Source organism: Eptatretus burgeri, chromosome 2 (assembly GCF_056783735.1).
Source record: "Eptatretus burgeri isolate ZD-2024b chromosome 2, Ebu_testis_v1, whole genome shotgun sequence".
NCBI lineage: Eukaryota > Metazoa > Chordata > Myxini > Myxiniformes > Myxinidae > Eptatretus > Eptatretus burgeri.
In genome coordinates this window covers 61,661,851-61,681,641 of record NC_140962.1, presented here as the reverse complement: position 1 = coordinate 61,681,641, position 19,791 = coordinate 61,661,851, and the positions used below count along the sequence as shown (strand labels likewise).

At 44.9% G+C, this 19,791-nt stretch overlaps 1 long non-coding RNA gene across 1 annotated transcript in view; it reads left to right on the top strand.

Annotated features, from left to right (window-relative positions):
- Window positions 1-2,581: 2,581 nt before the first annotated feature.
- LOC147032155 (uncharacterized) overlaps window positions 2,582-19,791 on the top strand; it is a 101,037-nt gene continuing 83,827 nt past the window's right edge. The window contains exon 1 of the long non-coding RNA XR_015055052.1: window positions 2,582-2,608. This is a non-coding gene — a long non-coding RNA (uncharacterized LOC147032155). The remainder of the gene's footprint in view (window positions 2,609-19,791) is intronic.

Sequence of the window (19,791 nt, the reverse complement as noted above, 5' to 3'; positions counted from 1 at the left end):
CACAACGTGTCTAACAAGTATGATCTGTCACGTATAACATGTGCGATATGTCACAACGTGTGTCTAACAAGTGTGATATGTCACGTATAACATGTGCGATATGTCACGTATAACATGTGCGATATGTCATGTATAACTTGTGTATAACATGTGATATGTCACGTATAACGTGTGTATAAGTGCGATATGTCACGCATAATGTGTGTATATAACATGTGCGATATGTCACGCATAATGTGTGTATATAACATGTGCGATATGTCACGCATAATGTGTGTATATAACATGTGCGATATGTCACGCATAATGTGTGTATATAACATGTGCGATATGTCAGGTATAATGTGTGTATATAACATGTGCGATATGTCAGGTATAATGTGTGTATATAACATGTGCAATATGTCAGGTATAATGTGTGTATATAACATGTGCGATATGTCACATATAACGTGTGCGATATGTCACGTATAACGTGTGTATATAACGTGTGCGATATGTCACGTATAACGTGTGTATATAACATGTGCGATATGTCACGTATAAATTGTGCGATATGTCACGTATAACATGTGTATAACATGTGCGATATGTCATGTATAACATGTGCGATGTCACTTATAACATGTGTGATATGTCACGTATAACGTGTGTATAACGTGCGATATGTCACGTATAACGTGTGTATAACATGTGCGATATGTCACGTATAATGTGTGTATAACTTGTGTGATATGTCACGTATAACGTGTGTATAACATGTGCGATATGTCACGTATAATGTGTGTATAACTTGTGCGATATGTCACGTATAACGTGTGTATAACATGTGCGATATGTCACGTATAACGTGTGTATAACTTGTGCGATATGTCATGTATAACGTGTGTATAACATGTGCGATATGTCACATATAACGTGTGTATAACATGTGCGATATGCCACGTAAAACGTGTGTATAACATGTGCGATATTTCATGTATAATGTGTTTTACATGTGCGATATGTCATGTATAACGTGTTTTACATGTGTGATATGTCATGTATAACGTGTTTTACATGTGCGATATGTCATGTATAAAGTGTGTATAACATGTGATATGTCACGTATAACTTGTGATACGTCACGTATAACGTGTGTATAATATGAGCGATATGTCACGTATAACGTGTGTATAACATGTGCGATATGTCTTGTATAACGTGTGTATAACATGTGCGATATGTCACGTATAACGTGTATATACCATGTGGATATCACGTGTATAACACTCTTTTGACAGGCGTCCGTGTTGTTCTCGTACTCGCACACCTTTACGGCACTTTCGGGTTATATCACAGCAAGCGGGAAAGGTAGGATATGTACTCATTGACGGAATGTTTACGTCTGTGATGTGTTATCTATGTTGGGTCGAATGTCCGCGGCGGCGCGGAATAGATATGTGCCCAAATAGCGAAGTGAGCTCCGATAGACCTTGCGCTTCAAAGGACATCCTTGACGTTTACAGTGAATATTTCTCATGGTTTGCATGAAAACTTGAGCCACGTCGCTCTGTTTTCATAACCTTCCCGCATGATTCCGGCTCTTCATTTCGCTCTTTCTCACTGTGTATAAGTCGCATAAAAACGCGTGCTTTCTCGCAGCATCACAGATCTGCCGCAAGCCCTCTGGGTCCCCCTGATGAAAAGCAGGCGCGGCCATAGCGGTGTCGTTTTTACGCCGGGAATCTCCAAATCAGCTCCATGTGCCAGGCCAGCTGGGAATAGAGCGGAATTTTTTATGCGTTCGGTGTATTTCCTGTGTTGTTTCGTTGTATATGGCTCTCGTTCTGAGAGATCTGCTGCGATTTACTGAGCGGGCGGCAGAGGAAAGGAAAATGCAATTCCCCAAACACCTCTCCTAAGCTGTATCGAATGACCGTATCTTGAATGAGCTTTAGAAAGGAAAAAAAAACTGCCATGAGGAACTGCCTCCTAAATTGGGTTTGCTGGTACTGTGGCAAAACAAATCCAGTTTTGCCTTAATCTGCACTTTTCGCATTTCTTTTGAAAGTTGTAAAAAGTTATGTTTTAAGCGCACGCGTACAAGGACAAACACCGAACCACATCATTGGATTTGGTTTCATTAAGTTATCAGCTCTTTCAGGGTTTTATGGCACCGACGTGTTGTTACCCAGCTGTACATGAAATAAAATGTTCGTCTCCATGGGGTTTTGAAATGTTCTGATGAGCAGTTGATGTAACATCGCATGTTGTGTTTAAATTTATTCTGGTAATCTAATTAATCAGTGGTAATGATGGTTATGGATGTGGTCGAGCGATATAACTAAATCAATACCAAAGTCATGATTTCACATCATCCCAATGCTTTAACACTGCATAACATGAAAATGAACGTTACATCTCATGCACTCAAGCCAAAAATGATGTCAGCTATGCACGCCTTCATTGTCAACGAGAAGAGAAATGTATCATCGTCTCCTAAAAATGTTAGATTTTTTTGCAGGAGTTTCCTGTGCCAGGCTTTTTAAAATTGCAAAACTCGCTCATTATCCCAGCTTACTGTTTAACTTCATTTTCAGGTTTGTCCATTCTGGCATCATCATTGGTAAGTGCAATATTTAAACTGACATTTCCCTTTTACTAGCGTCAAACGTATCGAAGAGAACAAAAATGTAATCCGAGATGAATTTTGCTTGGTCTGTTTGGCATTACTACCTCAGCAATTGCTTCATGATGAAACTAGCCCCAGTTTTAAATCCCATATACTGTGTTGATTTGTCCATTGTCTCCTATAATGTATTTCTCATGCTTTTATCAGATGTATGTATGTATGTAATCACATCCTCGTGTATATCACAAGGCTGGTTGGTTGGCCGAGAGGTATGTTTACTCGACTCTGAGCCACCAAGCCTGGGTTTGAATCCCAACCCAGCTATAAACTGTCATCCTGCTGTTTCACAGGCAGAGTGATTCATCAATGTGTACGCCGTCCTTCGGATAGATGGTACACTGGTGTCCCGTCTGCCGACATTAGTTGGTTGCCTTTAACGGATCCCACAGTGTAGATCACGAATCAGAGGTGAGCTATTGCCAGCACCATGAACAAATTCCAAATTCCTGTGGTAACTACGGCTGGGAAGGCAATGGCAAACCACCCAGTATAGTCCTTGCCAAGAAACTACACTCTGTGATGGAGTATGGGTATTCCGATCATAGATATAGCTCCTTCTAATCACTCATTAACTGACTCAAGCACAGACTGATATTAATGTTCCGGATGAGGTGAAAAGCTGAAATTTCGCATGCCGAAGGACATCAAAACTGATACACAGGGGGAAAAAAAATCAAATATCCGTCGGAAAGTGTCCATAAATGAAAATAAATACATGGGAATTTTTTTTGTAAATGAACGGATGAAAAAATAAAATGCAAGTGAGCAACTCCAGATGATGGGGAAGCATGGTTTGCTATTGCTTACAATGTGTAAGCATACCCAGGTAGTATATGTATGTATATGTATATATACAACTCTGGACAAAAATAAGAGACCACTCCAAAAAAAATTTAAATCAGCATCTCCACATGTATGGCAGCCATTCCACTCCAGTGTCTGTTGAATTCTAACACAGGCGCACCTCATTCTACCTAGTGAGGTACTGATTAGGTGATCACCTTAACCGAATCTTATTGAACAAGGAAAAGTATAAAAACCACTGCTGTGGTCATTACTATCCTCTTTCACTAGGACCAGCTGGATGGCAAAAACAGTGCTAGTCGTACCTCAAAAGTAATTGGAATCAAAAAAATAACTATTCACCATGCCAAAATAGTTGAAAAGAAAAGTTTTGAGTGAGGAAAAGAAGGGTTCAATTCTGGCTTTACTGGCAGAGGGAAACAGTGAGCGTCACGTTGCTTCCATCCTTAAAATCTCAAAGACGGCGGTTCATAAGAACAAGGTCAAGCAGCAGACATTGGGGACAACATAGCTACAGATTGGCATAGGGCGAAATCGACTTTCCACTGACCGGGATGACCGCCAACTCATTCGAATGTCACTCAATAACCGTAGGATGACATCAAGTGACCTACAAAAAGGATGGCAAACGGCAGCTGGGGTGAAGTGCACGGCGAGGACGGTTCGAAACAGGCTCCGAGGGGCAGGGCTAAAGTCGTGCAAAGCTAGAAAAAAGCCCTTCATCAATGAGAAGCAAAGAAGAGCCAGGCTGAGTTTTGCAAAAGACCATAAGGATTGGACCGTAGAGGACTGGAGTAAGGTCATCTTCTCTGATGAGTCCAATTTTCAGCTTTGCTCAACACCTGGTTGTCTAATGGTGAGACGGAGACCTGGAGAGGCCGACAAGCCACAGTGTCTCGCATCCACTGTGAAATTTGGTGGAGGATCGGTGATGATCTGGGGGTGCTTCAGCAAGGCTGGAATCGGGCAGATTTGTCTTTGTGAAGGACTCATGAATCAAGCCACGTACAAGGTTGTCCTGGAAGAACACTTGCTTCGTTCTGCTCTGACAATGTTCCCCAACTCTGAGGATTGTTTTTTTCCAGCAGGACAATGCTCCATGCCACACACCAGGTCAATCAAGGTGTGGATGGAGGACCATCAGATCAAGACCCTGTCATGGCCAACCCAATCTCCAGACCTGAACCCCATTGAAAACCTCTGGAATGTGATCAAGAGGAAGATGGATGGTCACAAGCCATCAAACAAAGCTGAGCTGCTTGAATTTTTGCGCCAGGAGTGGCATAAAGTCACCCAACAGCAATGTGAAAGACTTGTGGAGAGCATACAAAGACGCTTGAAAGCTGTGATTGAAAATCAGGGTTATTCCACAAAATATTGACTTCTGAACTCTTCCTAAGTTAAAACATTAGTATTGTGTTGTTTAAAAATGAATATGAACTTGTTTTGTTTGTATTATTTGAGGTCTGAAAACACTGAATCTTTGTTGTTATTTTGACCAGTTGACATTTTCTGCAAATAAATGCTCTAAATAACAATATTTTTATTTGGAATTTGGGAGAAATGTTGTCAGTAGTTTATAGAATAAAACAAAAATGTTCATTTTACTCAAACACATACCTATAAATAGTAATAAAACAAATCTCTCTCATTCTCTCCATCTCTCTCATTCTCTCCTAAAGCCTGGTGTTGGCTTAGTTGTTAGGGTGGCGGCTTGGGATCCCAGGGTCCTGAGTTCAAGCCCCGTTGGCTGCTTAATTAACACCAGGGGGTTGACTCAGCATGTCATCCATCTGAGGTCGGCGAAGTGAGTACCAGTGTACTGGTCCCGGTGTATGCCCCGGTTAGAATAGGTATACCATATCCCTGTGTGTCGTAAGAGGCGACCAGGGTTGGCGTCAGGAAGGGCATCCGGCCATAAAACATTGCCTCAAGAAAAAGCCTAACCCCTGCACAGCAGGGAAAAATGGCTGGAAAAACGGTCATTTTATTATATTTTCTCTTATTCTCTCCTTCTCTCCATCTCTCCATCTCCCCATCTCTCATGGGGACCAAGAAGAATGAGGAGGAAATAATCTCCCTTCATGCTGTGTGTCCTGATCTGAAATGCAACAACGCCTCCGCCCTACCGATCATGGTCCTGTTACACCAACAGCCATTATGCAAGTGGAAACTCCTCGCCGGCTTCCCCTTTGTTAGCATGCATGTGGTGTGTGGTGTCATAGCTGGGTTTGGATTGCTAGCTTATCTGGAATTTACATTCCAGATAAGGTATTGTCATCACGCACCGTCCATCCATCTCCTTCTTTGACTTCGCCGACGAAACCCTGTTTTGTTTGCCAAGTTTGAATAACATCGGTGAATGCATGTCCGAGAAATGGTTGAGGACGTGTTTGACACAGGGTTTTTTTTTGTTTTTTTTTACAACTAAAATTGCCGCCAGTCGGCCATCTTTTTATCGCATCGCGAAACAAAATGATGTGCATATGTACACCATTATATGTTGTCTTTGTGCCAAAATCGATCCATAATGTCTTTGATATGGTTGCAGATGTTCCTTTATCTGTCATTCTTTGGTTTCTATCATTTGTCCCATCTCCTCTATTTTCTGGGTCACCATATCATGTCTCATCTTACATTCCTTCTTGATTGCTATCAGTTCCCCCTTGGTTTCTTTTTGGGCTTTTTCAATGATTTCTATCACCTCTGTATTACCTCCTATTTATATTCTTAGTTGTTCCTGCCCTTCCTTAAGTCCTTTTATCTCTGTCTGCATTTTATTTATTATCTTGCCAAAACGAAGTTTTTGCAAGATATGTTAGTCAGCTTGTATGTTTTTTTTTTGTTTGTTTTTTTGTTTGTTTTTTTGTTTGTTTGTTTGTTTGTTTGTTTGTCTGTAATCACATATAAAAAATTCTGCAGAGCACAGTTATCATTGGAAATTTTTGTAACTTCGCATATCAGAGGCCTATAGAGGTCCCTTTCAGTGCACAAAATTTTGAAGGTCAAGGTCAAAGGTCAAGGTCACTTTGTCGCAAATCAGGGAGTCGACAAAACCCTTATTTTTTGAGTAATTTTGATCGGATCGTCTTCAAACTTCATGGGAATATAGTTCATGGTCTGGCGCTCAGCTGATTAATTTTTGGTGGCGATTGGCTTTGACCTTCATGGTTAGCGCCTGAGGTCAAACATATTTGACCCCAAGGTCAAATTTTCAAGTTTTAGGAACCAGATCGTGTAGTACCTCAAATTGAACACCTCGATGAGTGCTTTCTAGATATGTCAAGCTTGAGACATTATGACGTCATTTGGTGATGTTATGAGGCAAACGTATATTTTTCATGGTTACTCTGTAGAACGATTCTCATCGGAATCTCTCGTAGGCAGGTATTCCTCAAGGAGTCGCTTCTGGTGGATAGCAGCTCTGTTCACCTCAGTGTGACCTTAAAGAAGTCACACATGGTCACCTTTTGGCAAGATACGGGTCACCCTGCGGGTGACATTGTTTTTATTTTATCTGTCATTTTGACCTGCCCCACCTTCATCTCTTCCTCGACACCGTACACACACTCATCTACTCCATTATCCTCGTCCCGTACAGCTTGGAATTTCACTACCACATCATTGCCCATTGCCTTCACGTCATGGCTTAAGCCATCGCCCATTGCCTTCGACTCCACCTGTCCCGCATCGATTTTGTTGCCCATCACCTCCTGCCCTAACTCCATCTTTGCCATCATCTCTGTCAGGAACAGATTCATCAGATCATTGCCATACTGCGATGGTGATGCCGATCTGTTATCCTGCGCAATATTTTCTGGGGAATGGTGGTGGAGTCTTCGAGCTCTGTTGGTATTTCCATGGCACCTCAAACTGCACCCTCTCCATCAATGTCATTGTCATATACAATTCCCTGGACCATAGGTTCCTCCCCCAAATCATCATCCTCATCAAAACCCACCTGGCTGATCTGCTCGCCTTGGTCCGACATAGCTGCACAATTACTTTTTAACTAAAATTTTGGTCAACCAGCTCTTTAGAATTCTGGGGGTGCGCTAGTCGCCCCTAAGGACCGAATCCATTGACTGACACCAAATTTGTCGCGGATCCGGAGTTTGAGGCTTACCACGAGCAGAAACACTTGGGTTCTTCCCGAACGCACCAGCAGGTTGCGAAGCAACCAGGAATGCCAATTGGCATGGCCAATCCGGGAGGGGTTGCAATACTTTGCGTGATACCTTACCTGTGGATGGCCGGCGAATTAGGGTCACGTGACCTCAAGCGCACACTCGGATTACTGCCGAGCATTACAGCAAGTGTGCACTGGCTCACAAAGCAATTATTGGGGTAGAAATTCTCATCTAACCTTGTGCACTGCATCAGACCAATAAAGGAAGAGACAACCAAGACAGATTGGAAATAATAACAAACAATTATTTATTACAAACACACAAGAAAGCAATAATTTAAAAACAAGTATTTCTCAGCAAGTAAGCAAAAAGGCACATAAGAGCAGATTTAACTGTAACACGTATTCTTATTTCATCTTACACAAAAGACTTGGCCATCATTCACTCAGGGTGCAAAGAAGAAAACAAGGAGTTGAAAAGAAATAAATAAAACATATTGTTGTGGTTGACGAAATTCGCAAACCACCATTCAGGTCCCTTAGGTGAGATATCTCTGTAAGTATATGTGTAGTTAGGCCCAAACCCGTTGTTTAGAGGGAATAAATGTCGTTCATGCGGGCTGCGACCCTTTTAGATAGCCGTTTTTCTTTTACTATCTTTATTTTGGACCAGCCGCCATTACTACCACCACCAACAACGTCTCAACAGCCATCACACAACAACCACCAACCGCAACGCCGCTTCACAACAACAGCCACGACCTTTACCGTCACAACTCGCCCTCGCAACCATCGCATCACCACTATTCCCGCGCCACTTGTGGGCACCGATACTGGACTCGTGCAGGGCGTGCACCGAGCAGCGGGTGCAGAGGCACGGCCTTTCCGAAGAAAACGGATCAAAAACGACTCATGCCCACTTCTGTTCCGTCCTATCGGCGAGCGTGGGGCGATTTGGCCCCGCCTCCAGGTATGTTGGAGTGTGGTCGCTATATGCAAATTCATGGATCAAAAAGCATTCACGCCCACTTTTCCTCGGTCCAATGGAGAGCCAGTGAGAGGTGAAGGGTTGGAGGTAAAGGGTCAAAGGTGAAGGAGCGAGGCCACGGGGGATATAAACGGCTGCGTTCGTCAGTCAAGGCAGTTCGCAGTCGAGAGTTGGCGGTGGAGCTGGGAAGAAGTGGTAGTAGTCAGAGTGAAGAGGACGGAGCTGTGGAGAAGTGGCGGCGGCGAAGGTGGTCGAGGGGGTGCTCGTGTCGGAGTCGGGGAGCTGCGGAGGGAGAGGCCGGCGGCGCGACCGAGGTCGTGGTGGAGACGCTCGTCGCGGGACCCGAGACAGGGAGATATCCTCCTTCCCCCCGAGCATCAACAACCCCCTCCTGTTTCCCCCCGCGCTGAGATAGTGCGAGAAGGGGGCCCCGTCCCCACCCCATACCAGGCAGTCCCAGCGAGGTCCGCGGAGTCGGGGCGCCAGCGCCATTTCGCGGCTCATCACCAGACGGGTAGGCCCGACGCGGTCTCGGCCCCAGGCCCGCCTCATCCTTGAGGGTGGTCCTTTTCTTTTGCTTTGGGTATATGTGTTGTCGGCGCCATCTGTGAAGTAAAACTGCATAAGTGTTGCCGTGTGCTCGCGTAGTCGGTAATAGATCTGCATTGTGTTTCTCTTTTATATTTGCTTTTTGTGTAATATTGTGTTTCTTCTTCTTTTACATTTGCTTTTGGTGTAATTGTATATGTGTGCTTTCCGTTCATCGTGAAATAAATGTGCTTTATGTTGAACTGTTTTCCCGCTTCGCTTCGTCTTTTCCTCTATTGAATCTCCATCTTACTTCACGTAAAGGGTTGGTCGTGGGCTAAAACGCCCGATAATTAATCGAACCGTCCAGGCCGACGATAACACCGCTCGGTTATCCCGATAGTACGGAACGGGTCGCTTAAAGTGGCCCGTGTCCGAAGTCGACCTGCGGCGAGGTGCGATCGCCCGGTCTACCCTCCGTGTGGGTACTTAGGTAGGTCGAATTTGGCGAGCAACCCTATCCCACGCGGGGGGCCGATTAGCACGATCGTGTTGAGGCTGAAAGGTCCACCCGTGACTAGTTCCCGGCGTTAGTCCGAGAGGGTCACGACGGGATTGTCCGTCCGGTGGGCCACGTGCTGCGATTCGAGTTACGTGGCCGTTCGCACGCCGGCGGGCGCGAATCCGCAACAATATGGAGAAAAGGAAAGCAGTCTTTCCTTCTCTACCTCAACTCACACAGCCCAAATATACAAGAAAATGTGGAGTAAAATGGACAGGGAAGATGAGCAGTGACGATGTGACGCGATGGGGACACAGCTGCATCCCTGAGTTGTCCAGACACAGTAGGCGAGTCCTCTCTGGCATCCCAGATATGCGAGCCAGATGTGTGACTCGTCCTCCTCTGCCTCAGATTCTTCCTCCTCAGGCCACCATCGATGAGGTACCACCGTTCACCCTCCTCGTCCTTCAAGGCTGACAGGATTGAGAGGGCAGGATGACACTCATGGAAGGAGTGTTCTTTTTCCACAGAAGACTGACACCAACACTGCTCGTGAAACCTTCCTTCCTTTACCCTCACACACTTTTGTTCCTTCCTTCATGAGCCTTCTCGGTCTTTAAGACTTCTGCTCATGCGAGGCAGCATGGCAGCAAAAAAAGGCAGCACCTCACCTTGTTTATGCTGCAATCATTTGCGTATGTGTGTTTATATCTGTTTGTTGAACACGTCAAGTGCCATTGTATGCTGTTGTGTGCAAGTGTACTCCATTGCTAAAGCTGAACCTTTGACAGATGTCTCTCCCTCTGTGTTGGATACAACATGGTTTCTCAGATTGTGTGACGTACCTCATAGTTTTGTTGGACTTGCAGCGTCTCTTTCTTGCAAATAACTTGCACCTCTGGTCATTTAGTTCTCTGACTCACAAGTGTCCATCACTTGTGGCAAATGATGCTTAAGTTAGATAATACAGTTGGAAGGTGACTCCTGCTTGACAGTGGAAAGACAGAAGTAGTCCGGTGGCAGAGCAGCATATTTCTAGTGAACCTTGCAATGTTTGGTAACAATCGTTTTTTGGCTTATTTTGATAGATATTGGTGTCGAGATCAATTTTAGGGTGAGTGGCCACTTGTCACTGCCTTGGCTTTTGCAGAATCCAAGATGGCCACCAAATACAATCAAAATATAAATTGGGTTGTAAATCCTGTTCTAAGTACAGCAAAAGGATGATATTGGTGTCTAAATCTATGTTTTGGAGACCAAGGAAGTGGATTATGATGTTATTGGGTCATTTGCTGGCCATCTTGGTAGCACAAATCCAATATGGCTGCCAAAAATACCTGAAAAATGCCAAAATCACAAAAAAAATCACACTAAAAACTAACATAATCGATTGTGAATTCAGTTGAACAATGATCCTGCTGGTTACACATGTACTTGACATGTTATATAATCTGATTGTGAAGTAATGATGCCGTTTAGAAGCCACCTGGTGCCACCTACTCAAGACGTAAATATCATGGTGCTTCCAATGTGAAATACACCAATATATCGATAACTTTTAACGATCTTTGTTTTTGTTGTGGGTTCTGATGTGAGTAATGATATGGCTGAAGCAGGAGACAGCAAGGATGCCGAGGAATGCTTCTTCAAGACAGTTTACAACTGTGGGGTTGGGAAGTTGATGCAGTCTTCACGAATCGGCACAATATTGGAAGCTAGTAATCTTCGGCAAGATGATATCAGACTACGAAAATAACTATCTGATGGATCATCTACTGTTAGATGTCACAAAAATTGTGTATCCAAATATGTATCTCCTTCCACTCTCAATAAATTGGCCAAGCGTATGCCAGAGGAAGAGACAGATGATGACTCCAACGCTGGTTCCAAGCGATTGCGTTTGAGTACCGGTGGTGATGTTTTTGACTTTCAGAAGCACTGTTTGTTCTGCCATGACATAACTCCTTGCATATTACCGAATGAGTATGATCCCAAGGTGCCACAACAGTACAGAGTCCCTGCGTCGAGAGTAACCACAGACAAGATGGCTGATGGGGAGACGTAAAAGCAGTACCTACTTGACCTTTGTGATGAACGTGGAGATGAACTGGGTAGAATAGTCCGTGACCGTATCATCAGAGCACCATCAGATTTGCACGCTGCAGATGCAATGTATCACCGCCGTTGCAATATGAGTTTCCATCGTGATGCTCAAAGAACTACCACGATCAAGAGCAAAGGTACTGCTGATGACCAAGCTTTCGCTGAAACTGTCAAAGTAGTCGGTTATGATCGCTCAAAAGTTTTGAATTCGCTCGATGTTGAAGCAGTATACGCAGACAAGGGTGGATCTGTCATGTCCAGACGTGTCCTTGTTAAGAACGTCATCCAACATTTCGCTGAAGATATGTTGGCATTACATTCCCCTGGAGTGGCAACGTTACTCGTGTTCAGGAAGCATGTTGCCACAAATCTCAGGCTTGTGGATGATGATCAGAATGGCGACATGGATGAATGTATCCGGAAAGTTGGCAAGCAGATCATGAAGGAGACCAATGCAGCTAAGGATGACTTCAAATCCTACACTAAGCACAGTGATCGAGAATCAGCCTCAGAGTGTATTAGTGAGACGTTGGTGAAACTACTATCAGCTATCAAGCCTACTTTCCACAATTCACTACAATCCATCATGGTGGGTAATATCGTGAGCTCAGTGGAAACGTCTCAACCGACACCATTACAGATAGCCATAGGTGTACTTCTTGGTGACCATAAGATGATCATCACAGAACTGTACAAGTATAATGTTTCTTGTTCCGACGATGAGGTTCGACGATTCAGAAGGTCAGCGGGTGTTCAATCATCTAAAGCACAGCAGTTAGCCAGACTGGGCGGACTTGTGCAAATCATCATTGATAACTTTGATGCTGTGATCAGTTCCCAAAACTGCCGCCTCGAATGTCATTACATGGCAATGCTGGCAGCTCAGTGGAAGACCGAACTTGACCACCTTGAAGGTTTGGATACATCGATCCCTCGCCTAACGAAAGAATAAATGAAGCACCCTATCCCATGGGAGACACGAGTCGTTGAGTATACGGGACCGAAGAAACCTCCTATGCCATTTACTGCTACAAACTGATTTGCCATGTCAGACGACTTTGTACAAGCCACAACAATCTCAATTGGCAGAGCCAAAGATTTAGACTTTAACTTCATCAAAGACGTGCTCTTTGAAGCAAACACTCCTGAGTACAACGGGTAGAATACACGTCACTGCCGTGAGTCAGGAATGACCCCAGCACCCAAGACAGCTGTGGTATATCTTCCACTCATAAACATGAAGCCAGGGGACCCAACTACTGTCCTAACTTCCATCACCCGAGGATTCGAAGTCACCCGAACATCCAACCAGGATATTCTCGTTCTCACCTGCGATCAGGCCATATATAAGATCGCCGTTGACATCACATTTCATCAACCAGATCTGCTCACCAACATGGTGGTGATTCTTGGTGGGATGCATTTCCTCATGGATTTTGTGGGTTGCATTGGCACTCTCATGGCAGACAGCGGCCTGAAAGAGATTCTGATAACGTCCTTCGGCTCCGTCGATAAGATGTTGCAAGGAAAGAAATATCCACAGAATGTTCGGGCACTGGGATTGCTCACAGAGGAGCTGCTTCGACCAGTATTTGTGAGGGAGAATCTACACCTGACCAGCATGGATGATTTGGAAAAACTACTTGATGAGATCGCCACTCAAAGTCGTACCACAAAGCTGTGGGTGTACAACGTCATCAAACCCACATTTCTAATGATGATGTTTTGTCGGGCGATGCATTAAGGCGACTGGCTGGCCACTCCACATCAAAACAGCAGAATCAATGCTGCCATACATGTTCGCAGCCCACAAGTACAACTATGCAAGGTATGGCCTCTACTACGTATGCTCCATGACTTGGTTGGGACCAGATATTCTGGACAAGTTCTGCAGAGGAGAGCAGTCACTACACCACACTGCTGGTGTCCACAACGGACAGTGGAGCGACATGTTTATTGAAACGAACTGGATGAGGAAGGGGCATGGGCCGGGTGGCATCATTGGCAACACAGAAAATCCTCAAACGATAGCGACATGGGTGTACAGCATGGATGCAACCATGACCCTGACTGGTGACCTTAAGAAGATGTCTGGAGCTGACGAGAAGGTACAGCTTAACCACAAGGAGGAATCTACCAGTCGCATTCGTCGAGATGGCAATGATCGTAAATCACTGAAGGCTACTCTAGAGTCATGCATTGACCCATTGGATCCAGCTTCCCACGATGCAGGATGTCTGCTCAACATCTCAAATGGTCAACTAGCTCAACGGAATGTTAATGTTGACAAGGCAGTGGAGATTGGAGCTGATCAGCTGATCCAGTTCGAAGCATTATGGCCAGAGGGCTTTTACAGCTCACTCGCAAAACAGGTGACAACCTTCGCCGCAAAGAAGTAACGTCTAACAATCGATGATAATCCCGTCATGGATCAAGAGACTATATACGCTCGGGTGATTGGCCTTCTCGTGAGCGAGCGCGATCTCGATCTGGAACAAGTCCTCTCCACAGAGCTAACTGCATATCCGCCCTCAATGTTTCAAGCTGATGACCAGATGCGAGTGGCAACGGGAAAATCCACACTGAAAAAGAACCTCCAAGTCGAAGTTTCACAACGCCTTATCACAAGGCCAACATCTATGATGATTGATGTTTCCGCTCTTTTGTGGACATTAGAATGGCCATCCCAAGGAACCGTTGACACGTTCATTTCGGTGTTCAAGGTCTGGGTCAACGCGCGGCTGCTTGAAGCTGATGTCCACCTGTGTTTTGATCGTTATTATGACTACTCTACAAAAAGCAGCACCAGATCAGCTCGAGCCAGCACTACCCGGGTCCATCAGCTCGAACGGAAAACTCCACTGCCGGCTCGGGACGCAGTACTCAAGAACTCAGCCAATAAAAAAACAACTCAACACACTGATTTGTGAATCAATCCTGAGTGATGACAACTTCCTGCAGCATGCGACACAGGACCACCAGTTGGTGGTTATTGGGGAAAACGACACACCTACGCAGGTATCGAAGGGTCATAAGTCGCCTCGTCTAGACCTAGCATCAACACATGAAGAAGCTGACATCCTCCTGACACAACAGGCCATCCATTTGGCAAAATACCATCCAGAATCACGGGTGCGGGTGGTGTGTGATGACACGGATGTGTTCGCGTTACTTGTGTACTACTACTTGAGCGAGAAGCTCCAGTCTTCAATAACTATGCAGTCTCCAATCATTGGTCGGTCTTGCATTGACGTGAAGGAAACCGCTCTTAAACATTCAGCAATCGTACCCGAGCTCTTAGCGCTTCATGCTTTGACTGGTTGTGATTCAGTTGCTGCGACTTATGGAATTGGGAAAACAAAAGCAATCGCGGCCGCTCGAAAAGGCTACTCTCTGGATCAACTTGGTAAACCCTTGGCAAATATCGTTGAAGTCACCGAACAAGCAACAGCTTTCATGGGTGCGTGCTATGGCATTACAACTCCCACCTCTTCTATGACCAAGATCCGCCAGAAACTATGGGCACAGAAGACTGGAAAATCAACAGCAGCACCTAAGCTGTGTAGTTTGCCCCCAACTACAGAAGCGTTTGAGCAGAACGTTCGAAGAGCACACCATCAAGTCGCCCACTGGTACAGTGCCCTGAGTGGGGATCCACCAACTCTCGCTGCAGTGGAACACGGATGGGAAGCTGATGACACTAACAAGTGTCTCTTCCCTCGGAATATGGAGGACGGGGTACCCTATGCCCCAGAGCACATTCTGAAGCTGGTCAGATGTGGCTGCACATCTGAGCAAGCATGTAGAGGTGGGAGATGTGGATGTATGGGGCACCAACTTCCGTGCACAATGTTCTGCACCTGCGGTGGTGGTACTGCCTGTTCCAATCCATTCAACATCAATGAGAGTGCAACAGATCATGCCGACATCCCTGATGACAGCGATGAGACAAATGACCGAGCAATGGATGTCGAGGATGAGGACGATGAATAGTTCCGAGATATAAGATATTTTGTCCAGTGGGGTGTTAATTTTGCTTAATTTTTTTTAGTATAATTTGTATTGACATAGCGTTGAAACACTGAGCAATGTGAAGCTGCCAAATTATTGTATTATTATTATTATTATCATTATTATCAATATTATTAATGGGAGTATCATATACTTTAAATGTATGTCGATTTTTGAGTCACGTGAATGTCATGTCTGAGAGAATTATACAATAAATATTGTCCGATTCTAATTACATTTTGTTCTTATATTTTGCTTGAAATCGATATTGCTATCAAAATAAATATTGCTTATAAATTTGCGAATGACTTCAGAATCATAATATACATGTTTATGCTTCACAAAGCACACATATGTACAGAAACTTAACTCAACTGCATTTACAACCGATTAAATTAGATTTAGTGTGATTTTGGCATTTTTACAGGCAATTTTGGTGGCCATATTGGATTTATGCCATCAAGATGGCTACCAAATTATCCAATAACATCATAATCCACTTCCTTGGTAACTAAAACATATAGTAAGACACCAATTTCATCATGTTACTGTACTTGGAACAGGAGTTGCAGCCGAAGTTATAGTTTGATTGTATATGGTGGCCATCTTGGATTCTGAAAAAGCCAAGACAGTGACAAGTGGCCACTCAGCCTAAATTTCATCTCGACCCTCAGATCTATCAAAAAAATTGAAAACATGAATGTTACCAAACATTGCAAGGTTCCCTGGCCCAACCACCGGACTAAAGATGGTGCTTACAGACATTCTCCTCGCACTCGAGGACATGCGGGGAAAATTGTCCCAAGGCACACTGCTTCTTCTGCTGCCACTGAGGTGACGACTCGCCAATTGTCACTTCAAACTCTCCCTGACTTATACATTTGACTGATGGCACCAATCAACTGACATTACTCTCGGTTGCGCAGCAAGTTTTTGTTTTTTTTTAATGGAGAATGATATTCTTCTGTGGTGTGCAAGTAGTTTGGCGCAAACACCCCACAGCACCAATAAGCAGGCCCATTGGGCTCACCTGACCAGGAATTATGGGGATGTATCATCATTAGGAGGAAAAAAAGGGCTTACCTAGTGTAGCTTTTCTTGGTTGCTCCATGCAGCTTTTTTTGCCTGGAAGGGCAGAGTGGTTATTAATGACAAAGTCCGAACCGCAACTGGGGATAATTGATGAGGTGAGAGCCGATTGGTTGTTCCCTCCAATTATGGGTGAGAAACGTGATTGGGCATTTTTTATATATATTAGCTGGAAGCCCATGTTAAAATACCATGATAGAAAATGAACTAAATAGGAAGCCTTTTATTCTTGCCCTGATTAAAAGAGCTCAAAAATACCCAAAAAACATATTTCTTCACAACAAATATATCACAGCACATCCTCAGTTCATATTGGTGCCTTGGATCATTTACACGATGAAAGTACCGGTCCTTTGTTCATATTGGTACCTTGGATCATTTACACGATGAAAGTACCGGTCCTTGGTTCATATTAGTACCTTGGATCATTTACATGATGAAAGTACCGGTCCTTGGTTCATATTGGTACCTTGGATCATTTACACGATAAAAGTACCGATCCTTGGTTCAAATTGGTACCTTGGATCATTTACATGATGAAAGTACCGGTCCTTGGTTCATATTGGTACCTTGGATCATTTACACGATAAAAGTACCGGTCCTTGGTTCATATTGGTACCTTGGATCATTTACATGATGAAAGTACCGGTCCTTGGTTCATATTGGTACCTTGGATCATTTACACGATGAAAGTACCAGTCCCTGGATCATTTACACGATAAAAGTACCGGTTCTTGGTTCATATTAGTACCTTGGATCATTTACACGATGAAAGTACTGATCCTCGGTTCATATTGGTACCTTGGATCATTCCACGATGAAAGTACCGGTCCTTGGTTCATATTGGTACCTTGGATCATTTACACGATGAAAGTACCGATCCTTGGTTCATATTGGTACCTTGGATCATTTACACGATGAAAGGTACCGGTCCTTGGTTCATATTGGTACCTTGGATCATTTACATGATGAAAGTACCAATCCTTGGTTCATATTGGTACCTTGGATCATTTACACAATGAAAGTACTGATCCTTGGTTCATATTGGTACCTTGGATCATTTACACAATGAAAGTACCGATCCTTGGTTCATATTGGTACTTGGATCATTTACACGATGAAAGTACAGATCCTTGATTCATTTTACACAGTGGAAGTACCGATCCTTGGTTCATATTGGTACCTTGGATAATTTACATGATGAAAGTACCGATCCTTGGTTCAGATTGGATTATCAAATTTTCCTACTAGGGGAGTGGGGACATTCACTTCTCAGACTCACCTTCACCTCCTCCCAGACCTTCCCTTACCTTCAAGAACCATCACATTCACCCCCTCCCAGATCCTCAGCCTCCTCCCCAGACCGTCACCCCGTGCTCCCAGACACACACCACTCCTACACACAATCCACCCCCACCCACACCCTATCCATTCACCCCACCCCCACCCACACCCTATCCATTCACCCCCACCCACACCCTATCCATTCGCCCCCACCCACACCCTATCCATTCACCCCCACATCTCCCAGCCCATCCACACACACCTCCAAGATCCCCACCCCCCCCTTCCGTTGCACCACGGGTCCTTTCCATCCTCCCGTATTTTCTTCTCTCAATGTTGATAAGCGATAAGACGGTTATCTATATTTAGACCAGACTGCACAGACATCTATTAATTATTGTTGTGGTTCTGGGAACCGCATGCCTCCAAGGCAATGGCATCCAACATATAGCGGTCCCGAGACAGCGATTCCTTTAATGTACGTTTAGAGAGTCCCTTCCCTCTTGTCTAGTGGGTCAAATGGGACATGCGTTGCGGGGATCTCATAGCTAGGTTTGCTTACACCACTCTAACTTCATTTCTACTCTTCTTTTCTGCTTATTCCTGAGGTAAATCCGAATTTGGGTCCTCGCGTATGCCCGCAGGCACTGCGCTCGGACACCCGGTCGGCATAGCATGGCACAGCGCAGAGCTCCCATCCTCAAGCGATCCCTCAAGCTAACTTTTGAGGCAAGTCATAGAGTATGCTCGGCAGCTCGAGATGATCGGCTTGAGCTTCCGATGATCTCGGATGAGATCGCTGGTTGCATTGAAAAGGCGTACGAACAAATATCTCTGAAAGAGGCTGCACACGGATGTTGTTTTTCATAACACAGAAGCAAATGACCCAATATCGGCGAGAGCGTGGCTGGCAACTTTGGTGCCAATAACTACATCGTCAGAGGCCGATAATGGAAAAACAACAACCACGCCAAGTTGTACAAGTCACAAGTGTGCAAGATATGGGCGGCATCTTCTTTTCCCTCCATTTCTCCATCTGATATTTATATCTATATTCTTTTTTCATTCCAAACCTCCATCTAATTATTTTATCCGATCATTCCCCTCAATTTCTGACACAGATCGGGGTTGGCCCCGTGCACACGATAACAGAATCGAGCGAACACGCGTGCTGGCCACGTGCTTAATGGCGGATCCGTGCGCACTGTACGAAACGTGCTCGAAGGCAGACCCATGCGCTGCTCGCGATACTTTATCATCGTACAGGGTTTACCCTAACATGGGTTTATATATCATGCATGGGTTTACCCTAACACCCTACCGTCGGTCCTCGCTGGTGGCCGCGGGTGTTCCTCGCGGATGGTTGACGTCTCCTCGCCTCTCCAGCCGGTGAAGCCGCGATCAGGCAGGGGCGAGCTGTACAGCACGGGCTGTGTGGCGCATCACGGACAGGCACATTGACCAGCGTTAGCCGGGGGTGCCCGGGCGGGCATGTGGGACCGACGCCACCCTCGGCCGGTCGGCGGGCATGGCCAGGGAGTTCGTGGAAGGCAATTGATGTCGCGGAGTTCAGTGTGGGGCGATTTATATCATGTTGTGAGGTCGGAACGAGACGATTCCACAGCTTGGGGTCGTCTTGCCAGAAGTGGTGGAACCGCTTCCGGCCATCGTGGCCGGGC